Source organism: Ailuropoda melanoleuca, chromosome 1 (assembly GCF_002007445.2).
Source record: "Ailuropoda melanoleuca isolate Jingjing chromosome 1, ASM200744v2, whole genome shotgun sequence".
Classification (NCBI taxonomy): Eukaryota; Metazoa; Chordata; class Mammalia; order Carnivora; family Ursidae; genus Ailuropoda; species Ailuropoda melanoleuca.
This window is the reverse complement of record NC_048218.1, coordinates 40,044,601-40,068,708: the sequence shown is the minus strand read 5'-3', so window position 1 is coordinate 40,068,708 and position 24,108 is coordinate 40,044,601. Positions and strand designations below refer to the sequence as shown.

At 35.8% G+C, this 24,108-nt stretch overlaps 2 long non-coding RNA genes across 2 annotated transcripts in view; one reads left to right on the top strand and one right to left on the bottom strand.

Moving 5' to 3' along the window:
- Positions 1 to 1,638: 1,638 nt before the first annotated feature.
- LOC109488437 overlaps positions 1,639 to 24,108 on the top strand; it is a 44,904-nt gene continuing 22,434 nt past the window's right edge. The window contains exons 1-2 of the long non-coding RNA XR_004624347.1: positions 1,639 to 1,704; positions 21,726 to 21,813. This is a non-coding gene — a long non-coding RNA (uncharacterized LOC109488437). The remainder of the gene's footprint in view (positions 1,705 to 21,725; positions 21,814 to 24,108) is intronic.
- Positions 4,148 to 23,474, bottom strand: LOC109488438. The gene is made up of 3 exons (XR_002141412.2): positions 23,303 to 23,474; positions 12,425 to 12,489; positions 4,148 to 4,283 (listed from the first exon to the last, which is right to left on the bottom strand). It is a non-coding gene; the product is annotated as an uncharacterized LOC109488438 (long non-coding RNA).

Sequence of the window (24,108 nt, the reverse complement as noted above, 5' to 3'; positions counted from 1 at the left end):
CCATAACGCAGAGATCACGCCCTGAGCCGAAGGCAGACGCTTAACCACTGTGCCACCCAGGTGCCCCCAGACCTTTTTATTTAAAAGTGATGCTGGTTGGTAGTTTTGATCACTGGTTTTCAGAACAAAAGTGTAATTCTGGCTACATATCTGAATTCTAACCCTATAACAGCCGTTTTTCCTGGAACTATTGAACCTATCGGCAGCATTGGTATAGTTGATCTCTCTCTGCCTCTACATTGCCTTTTAAAATTTTATTTCTAAATCACTGCTCTTGATTGGTTTTTTCTCCAGCTTACTGGTTGTTCAGTCGCCTTTGTCAATCCCTTCTCTTTTAACTGACCCATTCACATTGGCCTCGAGTTTAGTTTGTAGGCTTGTCTTTTTTAGCTAAAGATTTATGGTGATCTCATCTAGTCTTGTAATTTAAAAAAAACCATATGCTGATGACTCCCCGATTTTTTATACCTCTTGGCCAGACTGTGCTCCTGAACTACAGACTCATGGGTCCAATTGCTGACTCAACATCTCTACTAGACTGTCTGAGAGACATCATACATGTAACATGTATAAAACTTTCAACATTCCAAATAATCTGTCCTCTGGACAATCTGCTTCACTTCCATTCTTCCTCATGTACAAGCTGAAAGCCCTGGAGCAAAATTACCTCCTTTCTTTCTCTCACGTTCTGTATCAAATATGTTAAGAAATGATGGTGGTTCTGTCTTCAAAAAGTATCCTCCACTGTTACCTCCTTGGTCTGTATTATCCTCATCTCTTGCCTGTACACTGAGTTATCTCTGTAAAATATAAGTCAAACTATGTCATATTTCCATTTCACTCAGAGTAGAAGTCAAAGCCCGGAAAATGGCCAATATGGGCTCTCATGTTCTTTTACCCAGCCCTCCTCTCTGACTTCTTCTCCCATTCGCACGCATGCTCAGTCAGCTTCAGTACACTGGTTTCCTTGATGTTATGTGAGCATACCAGCTATATTCTTATTTTAAGGTTTTTGCTTTATCTGTTCTGGAATGTTCTTCTTCCAGATATCAATTTGGCTAAACTTACTACCTTGTCTAAATCTTACCATTTCAATGAGGCCTACCTGATCACCATAATTAATACTAAATTCTGACCTCTTCCCAAACCTCCCCTTACTGCTCCTCACTTTCCCAAACCAGACCTTTTGACTCCCTTTACCATGCTTGATTATTTTAATTTTTTCCACAGAATTACTTTTGATTACTTTCCCCAACTAGAATATAAGCTCTTTAGGAAACTTTGGCATTGGTCACTGGTGTGTCTAAGCATCTATAGCAGTGTTAAGCACTTAGTAGACATTTGAAACAATAAATAAATTAATATGAGAAAAGTTATACATTCTGGTCCAAATTTCACCTGCAGGCAAAAAAATTAAGTAGACAGAGTGAAGTTGAAGGGGACAGTAGTTTGAAAAAAGAAATTTTCTCTTTGCAATCTACCAAGTTCAGTTTACTCCATTATCTTTTATAAATGTAACATTTTTATGCAGAAAATAACATTTTCGTATTATCTATTATAGATAACAGAACTATGTATTTTTGTATTAAAGGGAAGAAGACACAACGATTGGCATAGGGAAACAATAGGACTGCATAGAACTAATGCAGGCATTGCTGTGATCTGAGGAGTGACCAAAACTCCAAAACGGAGAGGACTTCAAAGGTAACTTCAAAGCACCTGAGTTTTAAACCGGGTATAATGTCTGGCGTGATCTGGCAGGTTTTGAAAGGATAATGTTCTGTCTGAGTTATGATAAAAAGTCATAAAGATTTATGTGTTTCTTGGAGCTTATGATTTGTATATTTCCTTCATCTTTCCCTTCATTTGTTATTATAAATCCCAGCTGTTATTGTATGCATTTTTAAAGGACTGTGGGCTATATATTTTCCTGCTAGAGACTGTTTGGATGTTTTCAATCCATGAAATGTATTCAGATTTTGAAAACTTCACAACAGAAAGGGACTCTTTGGAGAATAGGAAAAAAAATCAAGTCATAGCATAGATTGTTTGTATCTTTAAGCATTAGAAAAGCATAGTCCAATGTTAAAAATTTCTAGTAGAACTAGGAATTAAAAAGAGATGAGGGAATTAAACGGAAAAACAGCAGAAATCCTTTGGGACCAGAGGGGGGTGAAACTCAAACAGATGAGCACTGACAAAAGTATTTTCTTTAAGTGTTAAATTGTTTAATATTTCTTTGAGAGTTGGATATGTGTATGTCAACAGTAAAGTTTTCAAAGACACCCTTTGGGCTAACCTAAAGCAAATTGCTTAATTTCTTTAATAATTAAACATTATTGGCTCTTGTTAAAATATCCATTTCTGATATAAAATAGGTTTACTTTATTTTTGCTTCTTAACATACCGAAAGACAATAACAAACTGCTTTTGAGTCACTATAAGGCAGTCTTAAGAAATCAGCATGACTGGGGCGCCTGGGTGGCACAGCAGTTAAGCCTCTGCCTTCGGCTCAGGGCGTGATCCCGGAGTTAAGGGATCGAGCCCCACATCAGCCTCCTCCGCTATGAGCCTGCTTCCTTGCTCTCCCACTCCCCCTGCTTCTGTTCCCTTTCTCGCTGGCTTGTCTCTATCTCTGTCAAATAAAAAAAAAAAAGAAAGAAAGAAATCAGCATGACTGTTCGTTAAGCATCTGCCTTCAGCTCAGGGTGTGATCCCGGCGTTTTGAGATCGAGCCCCACATCACGCTCCTCTGCGGGGAGCCTGCTTCTTCCTCTCCCTCCCCCTGCTTGTGTTCCCTCTCTCGCTGGCTGTCTTTCTCTGTCAAATAAATAAATAAATAAAATCTTAAAAAACAAACAAAAAAAAGAAATCAGCATGACTGTTAACTTTTGACACTTTGTAGTTGGAGTGGGAACATCATCCCAAGAGTGATTCAGGGGGCAAGAGAGGGAGCCAGCATCCTGTGTGCTATTTTTCTGACCTGGATTATTTTATACTCACAGTGTTAGTATGACAATAAATAAAGTTGTTTTGAAATAGCTTCTATAAAAAAAAATTGGGAACATTGGAAAAATGCTATTGTAAAATATGAAGTTATTAGCATTTACATGAAATTGTCCTTACAAAACCAAAATTAGTATGAAAGTTTGTCTTCTAATTTTTTTGTAATTTTAATTATGCATCAGTTAAATCACCTATAAGATGCATGCATATGTATGAAGTCCACTTGAAATCATCATTCATAAATGTCTAGCCTTTAATAAAAAATGCCAAAGCAGAAAAAATATTTAATTGCTTTACAAACACTATGGGATTATATATAATGTATTGAGTATATGGGAAGAAAGTGAGATTTTCATCTTATTCTTTAGACTTGGTATTATTATGTTTCCTAATATACAATAATATCACAATCATTGTGTGTGTAGGTAATTGTAAAATTATTATATATTAGGAAGCAAAATAATATCAAATTTTTTCATATTAATAAAATTAATAAAAAGCTTTCTCCTGTTAAACATATTAATGTTTTCTTATATTAAAAATACAAAGTATCACAAAATACTTTCAGTGTGCAAAAACTGAGAGTGTAGTGTGCTGTCTAAAGTGATTTATGATCTTCCAATGCTTATAGTACTGTCAAGTTTCAGTTTTGGATCACACTATTATAACGTGTCAAACAATTTTAAAAATACTCCAACAGTTGACTACACCTGTTTCCACTTTGCAAATCCTTTCAAGTTCACAGCACTTTGATCGAAAAGGAAATATTTAACTTCTGTCTTTCTTTTTCAATCTAAAAGTTGAAAATTTTTTCTTATTGTAGTTTTTGTATGATATATTAACATCGTGGGATAATAAATTGTTGAGATTAGTAAGTCTCTTTTACTCGATCATTTGTAAAGAGATTTTTCACAGAATTTCAATTGGGTTGTTTCCAAAGACGTGAGCAGACCAAAATGTAGTAAAATTTTATGAAATTATATCACCACATCCTAATGAGTAAAATCTTTTAACACTTCATCAAAATATTTTGGGTGTGCATCTCCAAATTTGACATATGTATCTACTTATATACATGTTCTCCATTTAAATATTTAACAGCATCTTATGGTTAGGCCAAAAGTAGGACACCTTCATCATGCAGTTATTCTTTAGCATCTTGGCCAGCTTACCTATTTTTGGCAGCTTCAAGCAGAATGAGGTTCTTGTTATCTTAACACTTTCACGTGACTTGTCATTGGAAGTCACCATTTCTCTGTTTGGTCACCCCCAGTAGGCTGAAATCATGGAGATGAAAGGAAACTGTCTTACTATTATTTCCCTCATTCTTAGCACATGCATTTGATTAATTCTAGATTGCATTAGAAAGAGTGCAGGGAAACACATTTAAACTGTGTTTAATAAATGTTCCTTAGAAGACACTGAGAAATATTCTGCAGATTAAAAAAAAAATTGTGGAATGCTGCAGGTGAATTTGACAATGCTTTCTTAGTAGAGCATTGTTTTTTTCATTATGCGTTAGATTTTATGGATATTGATTCTCTCAGTTTCAGACACTGTCTAGTTTGGTGAGGCACTTTGAGAAATTCTCTTTTTCAGTCAATTGTGGAATTTTAATAAAGGGTTTAACAGTGTTTTAGCCCAAATAAGTTATCAGATAAATATGAAAGAATCAAGTGCAGTCAAGAAATCCCTCTTGGCAGGAATATCGTAAAGGTAACAATTGCGTGAGAAATTTCAAAATACATTATTAAAATGCTCAAGGAATATTTTTAAGGATGTAATCTAGTGTGGTATTTAGGTAACTCTTCTTTTGAAGACTTATTTTTTTATTTAGCTAACTTCTTAAAGCCATAAAGTACTTTTTAAAAAAATGAAGATGTGTATTTCTTCAATAAGCTCAATTTTTTAAAAAAAACAAGCTTGAGAGTAAGAATCATAGTTCTTACTGGAAAGAACATAATTTTAAGAGAAACTTCAGTATTTCCATAATGGATCACTCATATCCACCAAGAATGACTTTTGTGCTAGGCCTTTGTTGAACTGTGTTTATTGTTACTTAGACGTTAGGCCCTGAATGAAACTTGCAGGCAGAAGCAATAGTGGCTTATGCTTTATAGAGCTACATAGCCAAGAAAATAGAGGGTTTTAAATTGTATTTTCTTATTTATGGAAAATGAGACAACCTTTAAAACTCTGAAGTATTTTCCAAAGAGAATTAGATCTGCAGCTGTCTGTAAGGTGGAGCTGGTAAAGGAACAATGGTTTGCAGGAGGAAGAAAAGATACACAATGTTTCCAGTATTGACAATCTTTTCTTTGTCCACCAGTTGGTAGAAAAGAGGATAATGGTACCTACATTATGATGTTGGTCTGAGGGTTGAAGACCATCTTTGGGAGACCTCTAATATACTGTCAGACATATAATAAGCTTCTGAACAATGATACCCTACTACCAAGAGATAGAATGTTTCAGGAATCTCAAGATAGTCATTCAAATTCATAATCATACTATTATAGCTACGTTATTTGCATCACCTTTATTTTCCTGGAGAACATCAGCATCATAATCACTTTCTCTGATTAAGTTTTTGGCTCCACTATAGCACCTTCTTAAGACGTGTTGACGATCTGGAATAACGTTTAATGTTAAGACATTCATCACTAGTTCTACCATTTGTCTTTCTTTCTTTCTTTCTTTCTTTCTTTCTTTCTTTCTTTCTTTCTTTCCTTTCTTTCTTTCTTTCTCTTTCTTTCCTTCCTTCCTTCCTTCCTTCCTTCCTTTCTTTCTTTCTTTCTTTCTTTCTTTCTTTCTTTCTTTCTTCTTTCTTGTTTTTGAGAGAAAAAGAGCACGCACATGTGTGAGTGGGGTTGGGGGGCTGTTTGGGGCAGAGGGAGAGGCAGAGAGAATATGAAGCCCACTCCGCACTCAGCATGGAGCCCAGTGTGGGGCTGATCTCACAACCCTGAGATCATGACCTGAGCTGAAACCAAGAGTCTGACGCTTAACCGACTGTGCTTCACAGGTGCCCCTAGGGTTGTCTGACTACTTTTTATCTTTTGTGCTCAGTAATACGTAAGCAATGGTTTTATTAGAAAAGCTACTTTAGCTATATTTTGTTACCTTTTAAACCCTGTTTCATTTTAAGTTAACTCCCAAACACTATTTACCCCCATCCTCTTTGTTTTTCTATGCCATCCACACTGGTGTTCATGTCTACTGTCATGTCTTATGGAATGGTTAATTACTCAGGTAGGCTTAACTACCACAACTTGTTAGTCCTTTCTTTAGTTATGACAAACATCAATAGTGCAAGTAATAGCAGAAAAATTAGGAAAAAAACTCCCTGTTTTCAGTAAATCATTTACTAGCATGGAATTTAGCATTAAGTATAAGAAAGGATGCTATGGTCTATGCTTCTTTTATATTCGAATTCTTTTTTCACTTGCTCTCTTGTCAGCCTAGTTTGATAAACTGTTAGGGATAAGAACATAATGCAGTTGTATGTTTTAAAAACATGTTATAATTCAATTCATTCATTGATTCCAAATGGCCTTTCAACCAAAAACTCCAAGTTTTTTTAAACTTTACTTAATAATAGTATTTTAAACTAAAATATAATATTTGTAGTTATAATTTGGATACCTTGTCCAAGGGTCCATTACTCAGGGCATCAAAACATCATGTCTTATTTAATTTCATACTCTTCATGCCATTGGCAACGCCCACTCAATATCATCACTTGAGGCCACATACTATATACTATTTGTTTCTTAACATTTTTTCCCCCCTGTCTCATTTTTCCTAGCTTAAGCCATCCCATTCACAATTTTTCTGACTTAATCTTTGGGAGTCTTTCTTCCTATTTTGTCATTTCCTTCTTCTTTTTTTTTTTTTTAGATTTTTATTTATTTATTTATTTGACAGAGAGAGAGACAGCCAGCGAGAGATGGAACACAAGCAGGGGGAGTGGGAGAGGAAGAAGCTTTGCTGGGAGCCCGATGAGGGGCTCAATCCTGGAACCCTGGGATCATACCTGAGCTGAAGGCAATCGCTTAACAACTGAGCCACCCAGGTGCTCCCATTTCCTTCTTTTTCTTGACTTCAAGCCTATTGTGTCTTTTGAATGCTACTTCTTTGACCTTATCAAATTGCATTAAATTATGTTTGAAATTTTAAATTATATAATATGCTATTGGGCCTAAGGATGGCTTTCCATTCTGGCCCACATGCTGAAAAAAAAAAGACCATATTAGTTTGCCAGGGTTTCCAACACAAAGACTGGGTGGCTTGCACAATGGACATTTTTTTTCTCTCACAATTCTGGAGGGTAGAAACCTGAGATCAATGTCTGCAGAGCTGTTTCTTCTGAAGCCTTTTTCCTTGGCTGGTAGATGGTGTATTCCTCTGGTCTGTCTGTGTCCCAACCTCCTCTTTTCATAAGGACATCATCATATTAAGTTGGGGTCCACCCACATGATCTCATTTTATGTTAATTACATCTTTAAAGACCCTATCTCCAAATACAGTCACATTCTGAGGTACTGGGGGTTAGGGCTTCAACATATGACTTTGGAGGGGACACAATGCATCTGAAAATACTGATGTGGAGCTTGTTCCTTTTCCTGAATAACCTCTTATAGAAATCCAGTGTCCTCATGAGCTCATCCTTCTGGCTGCCCAAGGGATCTCCCTCTCCCACCCCAATTACATATCTCATTTTACAATATGCATTGCATTTAGGACTTTACCAAACTGCACTCATCTCAAAAGCTACTTATCTTGTTATAGTTCCTAATCTCTTGTGGAAAGCTAAAAGTCTAGTTGTACCAAATGAGATCGTGAGGGCCAAGATCATAAACTGCTACACGTTCTGGATAATTTATTTCCCTTATACAAGAACCCTCTGAAAATGCATACATTTAGCAGTAGAAGCAAAAATAATGGCATGTATTTGTAGTGCAGGATACATGCTTTGGGGGATTACTTGAGTTTTAGGAACCTTGAAGTTATGTTGCAAATGTGGTCTTTTACTGAATATTTCTTTATCATTGTACATAGGATCATTTAAGATGACCTTCGCTATTTATGGGAAAATGTCCTGTTTACTTGTTGGTTTGCAACTTTCCCTTGTGAAAAACATGGATCTTTAAACTTCAGTGAGTCTGTATTCTTGAGGGATGTAGAACGACAATGATCAGGCATCATTGTCCATATGACCTTTATCACTGAGCTAAATCAAATAAAATTAGTAATACTAAGCACTGACTGTGACCAAAATAATACATTTGTGTCTAACTGATTGTGCTAATTTGATAAAAAGAGACTTCACAATATGCCTCAGAGTCACAGGCTTTCTCCCAACCCCCTCAGGGCTCTATTTTCCAAATTAATGGAGACACGGAATAGCATAAACATGGCTTTCCAGGTGTAAGCGTCAGAATAGAATAGGCACCTTTGAGGCAAAACATGTTGAAATATCTGGAATATTTTAATGCTTGATGAAAGATACTTGAAATCTGCTCCATATGGTAAGCATCATACCTACCCAAGTATTTTTCCTTTCTACCCTCACCCTTGGTAATTTTCAAAATGTGTGGGGTTAAGGTGAGAATTATATAAGCATCTGGACCCTGTTCTCCCTTAAGTTAGAGCAAAAGGTATGAAATAGGGAACACTTCTGTACGCTGGGTATTTACAAATCACTTTGGGTATTTCCCGTGATTCAGTCACAAAGTGATTGAAGGGTGATGATGTTTACAAATTAGTATTTCCTTTTCTGTGAAATTTCAGGCTTAAGGCTTAAGCATCTTCAGGAAGACAGTCCAACAGGGGCTGCCTTCCTGTGGAGCCAGAGGAATCAGAGGTAGGCAGATACAAAAGGAAATAAGGACAAGAGCATATGGCCAGCATGGAAGAACGAACGCTGACTCACCTTCAGGGCACAAACCCCCAAGCTAAGCTCTGGCAAGTTCTTTTGACTCTAGTTTGCACCCAAGACATCACATCAGATTTTTTTCCCCCAAGAAGAGTTTCCCTAAATAGGATGCTCTGATTTTATCCAAAAGCTGATTCATATTCTTAGAACTGAGGAACATCTGCTGGAAGTTCTGATTACAGTTTCAAAGCTGGAAAGTAGAGTATGTATTAAAATACATATCTTGATTTTCTTCAAAATGAGATTACTAAGATCTCATCTAGGCCAACCGTTCAAATCCTACCCAGAAAAATCAGTTATGTCACAATGAAACAACTTAGAAAATTAAAAAAATAGACATTTAGAAAAATTCCATCTCCAGGCATCACATACATTTCTATCAGTTGATTTTACTAAATTGCCAACTTTCACTTTTCTTAATTTTGAGATGTCAATACATGCTGTTACAGTATTTTATTGCTTATAATGATCATTTAATGCTATATTTCTAGCACCTGATAAATTATATTATTGATCTTCTAGTTTTCTACTTAAACATCTAATGTTGCTGACCTAAATAATTTAATGAAAACACTGATTATTTAAAATAAGATGATGCTGCTATTTTTATATTGTGGGAACATTTTAAAAATCTTTCATGAAATTTGCCTATACCAGTGTCTACACTGCACAAAGTATTACAATAATTGACTAATCCAAATATTTTATTCATCATGCTCTCTTTAAGATATAATATTAAAAGCTAGCACATTACACAGCCAGATTTATATAATTCCATTTAGACAGGCACCCTGATTATAAATTCAGTGTTTTAATTTACCCTGGGTGTGAAACATACTTATACATTATTTTTAAAATGCAAAAATAATGATCTTGTTGAGAAGCGTTGGCATTATCTATTCTCAAAACAGTCGACAAGAACCTAGCTGTCTTTCTTTTTTTAATCCTTTCTCCTTTGGGACTGTAAAGCTATTACACAGTTGTCTCAGCTGCTACTTGGCATTCAAACCAGATCCTTGAGCTGCCAGACATTTCTAAATCCCGCTCTCTCCACTTTTCCCAAGTAGTTTACAGTTCTAGTGTGGCACCCAGGAGCTGCATCTCTCAAGGGAACATCCGGCTGACAGCAGCAGGAACGGGCCGTCCGGCTGTTCAGGTCTCTCCACGAAGACTGTAGAGTACTTAACAAGTTGACATGCATCCAGCCGTCTAACTCACTGGACTTCTCAAGGGCCAATTTATATTCCAAATCCGTTCCTCTAAGGCATTCCTCCAGGGCAGAAATATTCCAAATCCACAATCTAGAAATTTCAAGCCCTCATGAAGCTTGTAGCACTATGTGTGGCAATAAATTATTTTTTCCCCACATAAATGATGACATGTCCCTCTCACTACTTTAAATGCTTTGCCAAGGTTTCCAATGGTCAGTCTTAGGTTTTTGGAGACGGTGGCTTCCACGTGCATAAAAAGTGATAGCTTGCTCTTTTCCCTCATTTAATCAAACGTGTGTGTGCGCGCACGCGCATGTGCATACAAATACAAACGTCTGAGGCAGGAAACCAAATTAAAAAACCTGCTGTGTTGTGTTGAATGTTCAAGTGACCAGGAACTTGTCTTTGAGATCTATATTAACAGACATTTTATAAGAAGGCAGTTAATATGCCCCTGGAGCTACTATTTAAATGACTTTAGCTTTATGGTCTTTTAATGTGGGACCTTTCAGCCTGGAAATGAGGTGGATTTTCCATCCTCTGACTTAAATCTCTCAGCAGGGTAGCTTCCCCACTATCCTCTGAGCAGCTGTTAGTAGCAGGAGGAAAAGTGTCCTGCAATAAAATTGATTGCTTCAACCCACACTGCTCTACAGCTCTCCACAGCTCCACTTTTTGTTGGGTCTCTTAGCACCTGCTCCCCAAAGCACCAGATCTTATCTCCAATTGGTCTAAATGCAAATTCCAAAAAGAGAATGGATGCCCAGAAAAACCATAAGGTGGTTCTGTGAGAATTGTGAGGAGTCGAGTGGCTGTTATTGCCGAGGTCTTTATGAAGATAACAGGAAAGGTCTGCCAAGGCAGGGGTTTTATTGTGATTAAGATCTTAGTTCTAAATCAAGACATGGCAGCCGGTATCCCTAAATCATTTCTCTGTAGACACTAGGGAGAAGGACAGAATGCATTAAGTGAATTTCCAGCAATATTGAGCCTTACAAATTTCCCTGGTCTTCCTGGAAGCCTCACATGTGGATAAGTAACACCTACTTGATATTTCCTTTCAGATTCCTGAGGATCGGTTGTCAACCTTTTGAAATGTCCCTTTCAGTATAACACAGGAGCTGGTATTGTCATAATTTGGTAATATAAGAGAAGCAGTTCAGCCTCAAGTGTCAAGAGTGATTGGTGTGATGGCAAATTGTTAATCTTAATTTTAAAATGCCACAATACTTCATTTTAGCAATTAATAACTGTCACAGAGTCTTTATACATGTGATTCTGGTTGTACTTTTCTCCAATTTAACATTAAAGTAATATTCAAATCAACTTGCAGACAACTTTTCCCGATGAAATACTCTGAATTATTAATTCTTCTCTTAATGCAGTCTATGTGTTGCTGTATAGTTCTTAAATATATGTAATGTGATTTGCACATAGATTTATTTCATATTTTTCTTTTGGATCACACTTAGAATATTATAAAATGTGCAAAGTTAGTTAAACATAGCCATTATATGCAACTTTTAAAGTATTCTATCAATAACTTGGATATTTGGAATGACTTATCCTTTCCCATGGCATTTTAGTACAGTGCAGCTTTCAATTTTTTTTTTTTAAGAAAAATATCTTCCAAGTTTGGAGTTAAAACAATTTATTCTAGAAAAAACCATCATGAAATACACAGTAGTTGGCCAAGCCAAAAAACAGCAATGAAATAATTAGTGGGAGAAATACGTGTCCAGTTTAGAATAGAGACATAAAGTTTATTTCCCCTTCAAGGAGATCTGTCTAAGATAGTACAACAATTTTGCTACTTTGTAAGAACCAAAAGACATATGAAGGGTTAGATGGAAAAAAAATAGAAACTGGATTTGACCAGGGTTGTTAATATCACTCTTAAGGCATTCAGTTTGGGAGTTCCTTTCACATAACAGTGGGATTTCAGAGAAGATAATTTGTCCATTGACAGAATTATGTCACTCCTAAGACTGTCCAATTTAGGAAATCATTATTTGCCTCACAGTTTTGCTTACCAGTGAACTCAGCAGGTTTCCTTGCTATAGATAATTTCATATTAATTTTCACTGAAGAATTTGCATTAAAAGGTGAATGTGCTGATACGTTCAAATATAGAATTTTAAAATACAGATCATTCTCCATTTTAATGTGATGTTAAAATAATTTATGTAAGAAGACCGCAGGTACATGCAATTTCATGTTAAGAGCAGAGCAAGAATATTCAGAGGTATGGGAATAAAAAAATACTTACTTGTGAATAAAAATCTGATGGTCTGATTTCTGAGGAACAGACAGCACTGCTACAGAATGTCCTTACTGAAAACCATAAAATGGAAAATGAGAAGCTGACTTAAGTCTGCCTAAACAAAAATGTACTAGATCTATCATCTAACAGGCCGATTTCAAAGGGAGAGAAATCCAATAGGGTAGTGAATTAGAGTAAGAATATTGGTAAGGTGAAATGGGTAGGAAGAGTTGGGTTTGTTAAAAGGAAACAGTTACCTGTTTCCCCAGAATGTTTTCAAAGATTAGCACATGCCAGGCCATGTTTACTTCTGGACATTGAAGGATATGACCTCTTTGTCAGGATCGGTAAGGGAAGGTATTTCTAATAGTTATCTATTGCTATATTACAAGTTATCTTAAAACTTAGGAACTGAAAGCAATAAGCATTTATCCTCTCATAGTTTCTAGGGGTCAAAGACTTGAAGATGGCTTAGCCTCATGATTCTGGGTCAGAGTCAAGTTTTTGGCTGGGGCTACTATCATCTGAAAATTTAACCAGGGCTATAGGATTCACTTCCAAAATGGCTCAGCTATATGACTTTTGGCAGAAGGTCTCAATTCCTTGATGGGTTTTTTTTGGCAGGATGTTTCAGTTCCTGGCCACATGGACCTTCACATAAAATTGCTTGAGTGTCCTCATGACATGGTATCTAGCATTCATCAGAGCCGTTAATTCAAAAGAGAGTAAAGAGAAATTGCAAAGTCTTTAATTATCTAATCTTGAAAGTCATGCACCATCACTTTTTCATAGTCTGTGTGATAAAAGCAAGTCACTAATCCAGCCCACACTCAAAGGGAAAAGAATTAAACTCTACTTGAAGAAAGGTATATCAAAAAATTTGTGAGTGTATTTTAAATCCACCACTCTCTTTTGCTTTCATTTTACTTCAAATTTTCTTAATGACTCTGTCCTATCTCGATGTATTTTTTCAACATTGTTGTCCTTAGTCATTGTTCCCAAAGCTTGGTTACACTGCTACCTTCAAATGAACTGAAAAACACAATTACACAATGACAGCTTTCTTATCTAAAGAAACAAAATTCCTAATTAAAATATTAAAATGTCAAAGAAAGTTTAAATTTTAAAACATATCAGGTAACATATCTGACTCACTGGATACATGAACTATATAAGCCATGGAGTGTTAATTATGAGCCCTCAGAAAAGTAACAGTCTTTTATAAAATATCAGTGCTAAGCATGTATTTTCTATAGACCATGGACAAAAAATAGCATGCTAAAAACTTTAAGTAGTATTAATCGATTAACCCTATTTAAGGTTAGAATTGTTTGAATACAACTGTCTCAGAAAGACATATATCCAATTTTGCTTAGGACTCAGTCTTGCATAAAGTCACTCAATGTAAGAATGTCCAAAGGAATTAAAAATGAATAATTTTAAAAGTCTTTCCCCACCAATTTAAAGGTTAGCAGTAATAAGTACTTGTGTTAGAAATGAAGAAAGTTTTCAAAGCAATAACCTAAGTTCTGACCTCAAGAAACTAGAAAAAGAAAAGTAAAATAAATCCAAAGCAAGCAGAGAAAGAAAATAATAAAGAGCATAAATCAATGAAATTGAAAATAGTAAAATAATAAAGTTAATAAAAAAAATTTTGTTGTTTTAAAGAATCAATAACATTAATAAAAATAAAAAGTAAGAAAGCAAAAAATCATCAATTTAAGGAATGAAATATGAGCTATCACTACAGATCCTGTAACCTTTAGTAAGTTAACAATGGGGTACTATGAACTACTGATACTAAAAAATTAGACAACTTAGAAGAAAGAGAATATTCAACAATAAAAAGGAATAAAGTATTGGTATATATGCAATGACTTGCATGACTCTCCAGACAATTATGCTGAGTGAAAAAAGTCAACCCTGAAAGGTTACATACTTTGTAATTCCATTTATATAACATTTTTGAAACGACAAAATTCATAAATGGAGGGCTCAGTGGTTACCAGGAAATAAGAATGATGGGATGTAAGTAGGTGCGGTTCTAATAGTAAATCAGGAAGAGCACTTTGATGATGGAATTGTTCAGTTTCTTGACTTGGTGGTAAATACATGAATCTACACATGTGAAGTAATATATAGAACTAAATACACACACACATAAATGGGTAAGTAAAATTGGGAAAGTTTGAGTAAGATTGGTGGATTATATCAGTGTCAGTAACATGATTCAAAATGTTACCATTATCATTGGAGGAAACTGGGTAAAGGGTACATGTTATTTTTACAATAGCATATCAATCTACAATTTTCTCAAAATTTCAATTAAGAATGTACTGTTGCTAAGATTTTTAAAACAGCCATGATCTTCAGACATGCCATTTTACCCATTTTTTTCATCTTGATGCCATGATTTTCTACTTCTTTTTTGCCCATTTTATCTCTCCTTCTTCCTTCTAACTCACTCCTATTTTTGGTTCTATATTATAATTTTTCTTCTATTTCCAAGATTATAAAGACTACATATGAAACATTTTAAACTGAAAAAAAAAGTGTTAGACAAAACTCCTGAATCTAGTCATTGCAGAAAATGTAACCTTAATATGTGGTCAATATTTCAAAATCAAGAATTCTTATTATTTTTCAACTTGGGATCCCTTTACACTGCCAAGAAAATTTTGTAAAATAGTCCTGGCCAAGTTTTATAACAGTGAGTATCAGTTCTTATTACCTATGTGTTTACTCTCTTTGGGAAAAATTATCATTAATGTCATTTCACTGCCAAGTTACTATTAGTTATTGTTTATCTTAATGGAAAAGAAAAAAAGAACAACTTATGCAAATTAAAACAGCCAGCATGGAAACTCGGCTTGGCAAGATTCCAATTATGACCATTTTATTATCATGTGATCCATAATAAAATGTTGTGCTTCTATAAAATATTTTAGTCAATGAAGGCCTACTGATGGCTTTGGAACACTGATGTGTCATAATTCACATTCATGGGCTCAACATGAACGCGGAGAGGGAGAGAGTCCATTAGGAGGCCATTGCTAAAGTGCCAGCATAAAGGTTGCCAACGTAAAAAGAGGATATTCCATTGGCGGTACAACCTTTTCTTTTTTCTTTTTTCTTTTCTTTTCTTTTCTTTTCTTCTTTTTTTCTTTTCTCTTTTCTTTCCTTTTCTTTTCTTCTTTCTTTTCTTTTCTTTTCTTTTCTTTTCTTTCCTTTTCTTTTCTTTTTTTTTCTTTTCTTTTCTTTTCTTTTTTTCTTTTCTTTTTTCTTTTCTTTTCTTTCTTTTCTTTTCTTTTCTTTTCTTTTTTTCTTTTCTCTTTTCTTTCCTTTTCTTTTCTTCTTTCTTTTCTTTTCTTTTCTTTTCTTTTCTTTTCTTTTCTTTTTTTTCTTTTTTCTTTTTTTGAAAACCAAATTTATTCCTAAATTCTCATTTAAAACATTTTATTGTTGGGGCGCCTGGGTGGCTCAGTTGGTAAGCATCTGCCTTCGGCTCAGGGCGTGATCCCGGCGTTCTGGGATCGAGCCCCACATCAGGCTCCTCTGCTGGAAGCCTGCTTCATCCTCCCCCACTCACCCTGCTTGTGTTCCCTCTCTCGCTGGCTGTCTCTATCTCTGTCAAATAAATAAATAAAATCTTTTAAAAAAATAAATAAAATATTTTACTGTTACTTGTTTAGGCTTTATATAGTAGTTTGAGTGGTTGAAAATTAATATTTACATTCATATTGGTATGTAGGATAAACCATAATATAAATGCTAAAATGCATATTTCTTTGAGATTCTTAGTGTGGTTTAATCCTGGCTAAATATCAAATACTGATTTACATTAAAAGATTTATGCGTATTCCTTAAAAGATCAAGAATTTTGTACCTTGTAACTCTTCTCTTGTTAATGTTTAAGGAGCCCAAAAATACTGTGGAAATTTCTATCCTTTGTTTATAATGCTTGTTTGCAAGAGAACCATGGAAACTTAAGGGAGGCTAAAAAACCTACGATTTTCCTGGGAAGATTTTAGCATCATAGGAGGAGAGAGAGCCTAACTTGTTTCCCACTATAACCCAGATGTTTCTTGTTGTTTCCCTTCTTCTCTGAAATCAGGCACATTAGACTTAAACTCTACATACCTATATTTAGTAGCTCAAAACCATCCCCAAATTCCCAGACTTTACTTCCTTATAAAGTTCCACCTTCTAATTTAATTACCATGGTCATGGTCATGGCAAAGCCTTCTTTGAAGCATGATTCTCCCTGTTGCTTGTCACCCCTGCAAGTGTAGCCCAGTCACATATTTTGACTTTTTTCTCATGGGCTAGAGTCTCCTTAGAAGGCCCACTCTTTTGCACCTTTATCAGATAGAGGTAAAAATAGGGTTTCTTGGTTAAATTCTCGATTGCCTGATGTGTGGAAGGCATGATAGCCCTGAACATATCATGCATCATTTTCCTGATCCAGCTTAATGGGGAGAGAGGATTTAACATCAGAGATGATGTTAAAAAAAAAAAAAAATCAGATATGTTGTTAAAAAAACATCAGACATGATGTTACAAAAACAAAACAAATGTTTTTGTATTTTGATGGAAACAGAGTGGCTTACATACTTTATTAAGTCTCCAAGTGATGTACTAAATGGGATGGACACGAAATAATTGGCTTGGAATTGATCTAAAACACATATGTTCTTAGACATAGACACATATTTGTGGTCTGTGGTGTTGAAAGTCTGCGAAAGCTATTGGTGCAGCCAGGAACCCCAAACAGAAGAAACTGGACTGTGTTACTGTGGGGCAGTGAGCAATTATTTGCTTAACCTCAGGGCTGCATGACCGAACTGACCAACCACCCTGATCCCTCAGCCTAGGAGAAGTTAGTATCGGCAACGAAAGTTCTGGGCTCCTCTAACATGGCGGATAGTGAAGATCACCAAATGTTGGGCTTGCGCCTGCTTGTACATCAGAAGTACTTGCACTGCTCGCCAGTTGTGATAGTTAACTGGAGGGGAAATTACAGAGATCAAGTGTTGGAATGTGGACCTAGCTAGGTATTCTGATCAAGAATATAGGGTAAAATGTGGAGGAGATTGTATGACAGTCTAGAGTGGACCATGGACTTTGCAGCTAGACCATCAATTCTAATCCTAGTTCTGTCAATACCTATGTCACTTTGCACAAATTATTTACCTTCTTTATGCTTCTCTGTTTTTAAACAATAGTGAGTACTTCACATGATTATTATGAAGATTAAATGAGCTCACATATGCAAATTACTCAGAACATTTGCCTGGCATGTTTTAAGCCCGAGATAAGCATTTTCTACTACTATTTAATAGAATGAACAACATATCTTTTCATTCTTCTACTTTTCTATGGCAGGACAGAGCACATTGTTCAAACTTACTATTTCACAATAATTCAAGCATCTGTTTACATTTTTGCAACAGATTTTTTTTAAGTCAAGGAATCTGTCACATTTAATACAATTTCTTGACTTCTCAAAGTGTTCTTTTATTAGGAAATCATTAACTGTTATAAAACTTGTTAACCAACATGGCAGCTCCTATTAGGCACAAATAACTTTTGCAGGTGATGGTGAAGCTTAGAGAAAAGGAAATGCAGACTTTCTCAATATTGTACATTTTAAATTTAGTCAGCTACCAAATGTCTCTTTCTTATCCTTTTTCCTAGACCCTGGAATCTGTGCTGACTGAGCCCATCTGGGAACGCAAACCAACCAGATGGTCATTGTGAACTGTTGGGGAGACCCCGCGGCAGTGAGAGCTAGTTTCAGAAAAGAAAGCTCTTTGGGACACAATGAATACAGGCCTAATTTATATTTTAGGGCTTTAGAAGGAGATTAAGGCCAACAGTGGCATGATTCTAAGCCACAGTTGGGAGGGTTTTTTTGTCTTTATGCCAGTGAAGCTGAATTATAAGTTTGAGGAGCTTTGCAAGTGTGAAAAGAGATGCCATAAAAAGAAAGGGAAGCTGAATACTTGGATGGCTGTGCAGATTACAAACAGTATGGAAAAGGATTGAGGTTAAAGAGCCTCATCAAAGCAATGCCCTCTTCAATCGAATTTTGTCACAAGGATTATGACTTTAAGAGAGGTATAACCAGCAGGGAATAAAGGAGTGGCATTTCCCCTCTTTTTAATGCCAAAGTACTTGAACAATTGATAACATGGGATTAGAAACTGAAAATATATTGTGGCCTTGCTCTATTCAGACTAGTGTCAAGGTTGAAAGGACATGCTTCACGAACTTGAGAAGCATTAGTGCACTAGCTATGGGGCACGACAGACCTCGTGTGTCTAGAGTCTCAGAAAATACCATGATGATAAAAATTAGTTTTGGCCTAACTTAATCAGTAAATCAGATACAGATACTCATCTGGCATTTCAGACATGATCTTAATCCTCCCTTCATCTTTTCTTTATTAGATGGCATATATTAGGTTCAGTTATTTCATTGAAGATCCTTTTCCTGTGGGAGATGTTTCATAAACACTGATGAAGGATTCTGGAATAATAAACTGAAGCTCAATCAATACCAGTCTACATGAAAAATGCAATAAATGTTTAAAATGAAAAATGCAATTAATATTTATCATGTTTTTCCATGCTTGGTGACTCTAATTACTATTAAACCACATTTTGCAGTTCACAGTTGTCTTAGACAGTTTGTGACTGACTCTATCGTGACAATTAATTAATTATCCATTCATTAAATAACAGCAATGTTTGAGGACCCATTTGTGCTAGGCCCAAGGGGATGCAAAGATGAACACTCTTCCTACCTTCAGGCATCTCACTGTCTAGTAGTTTGGAAAGAAATATTAGAAATTATACAAAGTGATAAATGCAATGGTAGAGATAACATTCAGGACATTAAGCTACCACCAACCCCTCTAACATAAATAGGGTTATAGAGAGGCAGACAATGAAGTGGACAGATAGGATGAATGAAAAACATGACAATGTATGAAAGCTTGTCTGAGATTTCCAGACTAGTGATATCAATTTCAGAACCATCCACGAGGGTGTGTGAAATTCTCTTATGAATGGCTCAGAGTGAGTTAGGATGTTCTATATCCTTCTAGGATGCAGAAGGCTTTGAATGGTCTTTGGTCCGGTTGCATTAGTTATCTTCTGCTGTATGACAAGTTACTCCCAATCTTAGAAGCTTAAAACATTATTATCCCACATACTTTGTGTGGCTCAAGAATCCAAGAGTGGTTTAGCTCAGTTGTTCTAACTCAGGGTTTCTCATGAGCTTGCAGATAAGTCCCTTGGGCCTGCACTCACCTAAAGCCTCAGTGGTAGAGGGTCCATTTCCAAGAAAGCACATTAGCGCAGCTATTGACTGCAGTCTGCAGTTCTTGAATGTGTGGGCCTGTACACAGACTCCCTGAACATTCTTAAACCATGGAAACCAATTCCCACAAAGCAAGTGACCTGATCAAAAGAATGAACCAGAAAGAGTATCTTTCCCAAGCTAGAAGATGCAGTCTTTGGGAACATGCTAACACTTTTGCCATATTTTATTCAAAAGTGTGTCCCTGAAACCAGCTCACGCTCATGTGGCGGAGAATGAAGTTCCATCTCTTGAAGGGAGAAGAATTTCAGAGTAATTGTAGAAATATTTTTAAAACTACCAAATTGCTGTAATAATAAGAAATCTTGTATAGACAAAAAAATCATGCTTTTCTTTAAATCCTAAGAAATTCTTAACTATAGGAAACAAACTGATGGTTGCTGAAGGGGAGGGGGTAGGAGGATGGGGTAACTAGGTGATGGGCATTAAGGAAGGCACGTGATGTAATGAGCACTGGGTGTTATATGCAACTGAGGAATCACTGAACTCTACCTCTGAAACTAATATTAACTATATATTACTTGAATTAAAATAAAAGAAAAGAAAAGAAAGAAAGAAAAAGAAATGAAGTCATTGGAGAGCTATGGGTGCATTGAAATCTGAAGAAACTAAGTTCCAGAGGGATAGTGTCTTCTAAAAAGATTGCGGGCCAAAGGATGGGTCTGTGCCTGGAGTCAGTTGATAAAGTTGAGTAAGGATGGTGCTAACATTTTTTTTTAAGTACTTTCTCATTTTTTTTTCTTGAATTGATGATACATCATAGAGAGCCTTCATTATCTCTCTTCAACAAATTAACACAGTTTAGGAGTATCCACATAATTCCAGGCCTTATTTTTATAATTGTCCTAGCTTTTTTCTACTATTAGATATGTTATACCAACCAGTGGGGTCCTTCTACCAATATGCATCCAAATTTACCACCCCTGAAATTCGTAACCATTGTACAATCACAGGATGCCAGGGGCTATCCACATTTCGTAGGCTACCGGGGTAAAGATTCTCATTGCTAGAGTGGCCATCATCTGAGATGGGAATGGTGACTAGGGGCTCAGACTACTCAGAGATGAGGGTCACTCCACCAAAAATTCTGCCGGTCCTGGGGTGGTGTTAGCTTAAGGAAGGGGACTTTGGCACAGATAGAGAAGGGGAATGACTAAGTATCAGTTATGGCCTCAAGATCAACTGCAACAACAGTTTTTACAGAAGCTACCCTAAATGGGCAAAATTACTAACAGAAGCAAGTGGCTGTCAGTGGCCCAAGGAATGGGCTATAGTGGATACTCTTCCCAGTCAAAGCCACTTACCCTTCTGTTGCTAGAAATATTGATTGCTGATGGTTCATAGATGTATCTTTTATAGGAATTTCACTGGGTTGCTAAGAACAGCTCCACCCAGTGGTGCTCTCCCACCCAGAAAGTGATTCTCAGCTAAAATTGGCTGAAGCAGGCATACAAAGCCCTGGCCATGTAGCTTTGATTGGAGACAACTCTAGCTCTAGTCCCATATGAGATCAACTGGTATCCTGGTTACAACCACACTGTGGGTCAGTTTCTCCCTCTTCCTAATGTGCTTTCCTCACTTCCTCCCCCTAGAGTGCTTCTATATTAACCTTATGTATGCAACTGTGCCTCTGAATCTGTTTCCAGAAGTCTCAGTCTAAGATGGGATATTGGAGGAAAAGAGAAGAAAATTAACTTAAAAATATATATACATTTTCAAAGGCCCTGGTAATTTGGACCTTTGCTATCTGTCAGGTTGTCACTTGGAGAAATCTGAATGACTGAAGCGACATTCATTATCTGCATACTTTCCTTAGTCATTACTTCATTTTAAATGAGTGATATACACTTATTGTAAAGTTGTAATTGGGAATAGTTTTTTTTTATTTGAAAATAATAGACCCATCTTGGATATGTTCTAGATCCAAGTATCTTTTCCAAATGCTGCCCAGATGCCCTGCAGTGATTACAAGCCCATTGCTAGGTGCTTTGCAGCGAATTCACTGAACGGTAAGTGTAAACAATCAACAGCGTTTCATAGACTCATAGACCAGCCCACTTTGCAGTCACTCTTTAGCAGCTGGATGTGCATAAATTCCAGATTTTTCTTTTAGCTTTGAGTCATTCATTCACGTAGGTGCTTGTTAGTGACCCTTCTCTGATTCTTCAACTTCTTTCTTTGGACCTTATATTCCAGGATCCTTCCACAATTGTTGCCTAATTTTATAATAAATTACTTTCTTCAAAATACTTACAATGGTTTTGCTTCCCTGATTGATTCCTTTGACCAGTTCGAATGTCCTTAAATTGTATTATAATTTATCCAGTTTTCTTTTTCTTCTTTCTAAAAAGGTATCTATGTAATTTGGCTCTTTATAATCTTTTTCAATATCTTTCATAACTTCAGGAATTTTGTTAGACCTTTTACTTGAGTTATTTCTTCCTAATCAATTTATTCATTTATTTACTTTTTTGGGGTTCTATTTGGACTCTGTCAAAAAGGATACTGGCATTTGTACGTTATCCTTTTGATCTCTTAATTTTCCATTTATATTTTTCCATTTTTAATCTTATATTGATGTCTTATGTTGGTGTTCCTAATAAAGTATTACATATTGATTTATTCTTCAGGTGTATCCAGTCTCATATTCAACCTGCCTTTCAAATTATTTATTTCTCACATACTATATTTTAATATGAATACCTCCAGTTGGTTCCTAAGACTTTTTGTTCTTGATTTTATTTTCAAGATTCTGCCTTTGTCTGGTGATAATATGCTTATTTTAAATACTTGTTCTGTCTGGTCCTTTATTCTTCTTTGTCTGGTATATAATAATCAGTTTGTTGCTTTTCTCTTAGGGTGTCAAAAACTATAATAGTGTTTCCTTTGTGTGATAAATCTACACAAATTATAATCAAGAAATATTCAACATATTATCTTTAAGATGGGCAAGGAGTGGGAGGAAGAAGAGAAAGACCTATTATCACCACGACTATCAAAGTAATACAGAAGTCTGAAGTCTGTGGTTAATGGAATAAGATACAAAACATGTGAAAAGTACAATGTGTATCTCTAGTAGGTAGATAAGCAAACTGTTATTATAGATGATATGATCATTTACTTATGAAACAAAAAATTTACTAACATACTCTTTTTTATGAATATAAAATGCAGCAAAATTGAATACAATATCAACCTATATAAGTTAAACATTCCTCTATATCAGCCAAAACTAACTAAAAAATATAATAAAGGAAGTTATATTAGCAATAAAAATATATAAAAGACCTAGGACTTTACTTAATGAAAAGAACAAGAATTTTATAAAAAAATCCACGCTTTTAAAAGATGTACAGGACTATGTGAAATAAAAAAAGAAATGCAACTTGTTCATCAGGGAATGACTTAAGAATTTATTCAAGAAGGTCATGGACATACACTACTAGAGCCACAATACAAGTGCAAGTACAATATAAAGTTTATTGGATGAAAACTTACCACAACGTAGTGGAGAGCTTGTGCAAAACCTTCATCATTCTGCAGCATAGGTAGGGTATATGGATTATCTGTGTACCCAGTGGCCAGTGATCCCATAGAGAGTTACCTGCAGTGGCCAATAGGTTGGATGTGCAATTTAATGTACTCCAAGAGCAAGAAGAAGCTCTGCCCCTAAACCTCATTATATATCTACAATTTATCCTAACAAGGAAAGGAAATACGTAGCTTTTCTAAGTAACAAGAGCTATATTCAAAGGATTTTCTAGTCAAGGAGCAATCCTGAGGACTATGCATATGGAAGGCCAAGGTCTGTAGACAAGGGTCGTGGGAACAGCCTTGCATGCCAAGAATACTGACATCAGCTGAAGGTTCTGCCAGTTCTCTGATAAGCTAGTGATAGAGGGCACAAAAGGAGTCACCAGGGCCAGTGGGAGTTGTCTCTCATCGTTAACATTGTAAAAATGTTTATTCTTCCAATTTATTCTAAAAAAATCAATATGCAATTCCAAATAAAATTCCAGTAAGTTATTTTGAGGGACTAAACCACTTATTATAACATTTATCTGTTATAACCTATTTTTTTCTTAAAGAGAGGGAGCCTATATCTTAAATGATATGAAAATATACTATACAAATACATAACAATAAAAATAATGTGGCACTCAGGCAGCCATAAGCCTACCGATCATGGGAATAGACTAAAGCTAGATTCCTCAACCTCAGTATTATTTATATTTTGAGCCAAACTGTTGGTGGGGTGGGGGTGGGGCTGTTCTGTGCATTGTAAGATGTTTAGGCCTCTACTC